At 41.1% G+C, this 1,887-nt stretch overlaps 1 long non-coding RNA gene across 1 annotated transcript; it reads left to right on the top strand.

The window, feature by feature from the left end:
• The first annotated feature begins 417 nt into the window (after positions 1-417).
• Positions 418-1,551, top strand: LOC144822750 (uncharacterized). Its single transcript, XR_013608683.1, has 5 exons — positions 418-503; positions 607-707; positions 823-877; positions 981-1,004; positions 1,328-1,551. It is a non-coding gene; the product is annotated as an uncharacterized LOC144822750 (long non-coding RNA).
• The last annotated feature ends 336 nt before the right edge of the window (positions 1,552-1,887 follow it).

Genomic DNA, 1,887 nt, shown 5'->3' on the forward strand with positions numbered 1-1,887 from the left:
CTTGTTTACTCGGATACCCTTGTGCCGGACTAATTTAGTATTGTTGATGCACCTCTTCCCACCCTTGTCCTTGATCTAGCTACCCACATTGGATCAATTTAAAGATTTATCCACCCTGCCAGGTTTCGAGTTTTTGCATCACCGTTTCGCCGAGGATCTGCATTGAATTCACCTTTTCTCAGTCATTTTTAATTATCATTGTTGGGACCGCATTAGCACATTGAGCGGCTGTATCAGTTTGCCCCATGTGGCCTCTCCATTTACTGGTTGGCATAAGTTCCGACAAGTTCACACTTCACTATCGGCTTGGTTCTCTTGTATAGAGGCAGTTTTCACCGTTCTGACATGGCGCTGGTATGTCTTAGCGCTTAGTCCTCTTTTCATGTTCTCTAGTCTGCTTATACATTAAGCACTCCCCCAATGCTTTCACGAAACCGCGTTCGTCGGCGGTTTGTTCATAAGCTTGGATTCCTCTATTTAGCGGGTTAACACGGAGGATACCGGTGAGTTACTTCTTAGATGAGTGTGCTAGTGTCAGTTCACTGTAAGATATTGGCAGTTGGTATCAGTGATGTGTTTCTAAAGTACGGGTTCCCGTTCTTTTAGGATCCACAATTCTTACCTCGTGAGTGTACCAGTATTCACCAGATTGTTTCCACGACTGGGATATCAGGCTTGCACCTTAGGAGCACCCCGTAATTCCGCTGGTGAGTTTCCCATGAAGTTGTCGTTTGTTGCTGAGTTTTTCTCTGTTTAACCATGGCTCTGGTTGTGGACAATTCTGGCTCACATTGCGTTTATTGCCATAACTTCTTTTTTCAGCCTCCCATTGGTATTGCCTTACCTGCCCCCTGTGCAAGTGTCCATCATTTTTAAGGTCGGTTGATGCTTTAGGTGTTTTCACATGTCTGCTAATACTTACTCATGTTTATTGTTCCTTGATTGTTCCTTTATTACAACTCTGGTTTCATCCTCCACAGATTTGAGGATTTGCTTTCAGCCAGGTATTTTATATATAATCCCTCGGTATATGAGTCCACACCCTTTTTTTTTTTGTTTTCTTTGTTTGGTTTCAGCATTTCACTCATTCGCATGTTGTTCCTGTTGTTGAGCTTAAATGACAAGCACTTCGTTTTTCACCACACGGGTGACTCAATTTCCTTTCTATGGGCATACTAAATGAGTATAATCATTACACAATACCTTTGGGCTTCTCCATGCCTTCAGTTTTGATCCTATGGTATCCCCATGTTGTAGTTCGCTATTAGCGTTTATCTAAATTACCATGTTATTGTGCTCTCTGTGATTTGCATTTTTCCTTTTACAGGTTGCCCCTGACGAAGGGACGCCATCGTCCCGAAATGCATCGGGCTGTGGTTGAGCTTTCTTTTCATATATTGTTATTGATTTTATTGTTATTCCAGATTGTTTTGTCGTGTACTTTTGTATGTTGTACATGATGTAATGAAGCTTTGGCTTTTGTTTTTGCGTTATTCATGTCACTTTATTGATTGATGTATCATAGCACATTATGTGCTGATTCTAACAAAATTCTTGCACACATAAAAGAAAACTACAAGTCCTGAATAACTGTTTGAGTTGTATTATCATTGTTTAAATAGCCGAATATTTTTGGAGGGTCCTTTGGACCCATTTTTCTGAACAGTGCACAGTGTTTATTGTCGTGACTGGCAGTATTTACAGTGTTTTGATGTTACATTTGACAGACAGCAAGTGTTCCACTGTTGCACCTTTGTATTTATATTGAGTAAAACAGGGTTAACACAACGATTTATGCTAGATAGGTGTGCGCTCCCACCCCCATTAATTTTTTCCCAGCCAAACTAGATGCCATACGTGGGTATCTAAGTCCCATCAGGGACCACT

The sequence above is a fragment of the Lissotriton helveticus genome, chromosome 1_1, assembly GCF_964261635.1.
Source record: "Lissotriton helveticus chromosome 1_1, aLisHel1.1, whole genome shotgun sequence".
Taxonomy (NCBI): domain Eukaryota; kingdom Metazoa; phylum Chordata; class Amphibia; order Caudata; family Salamandridae; genus Lissotriton; species Lissotriton helveticus.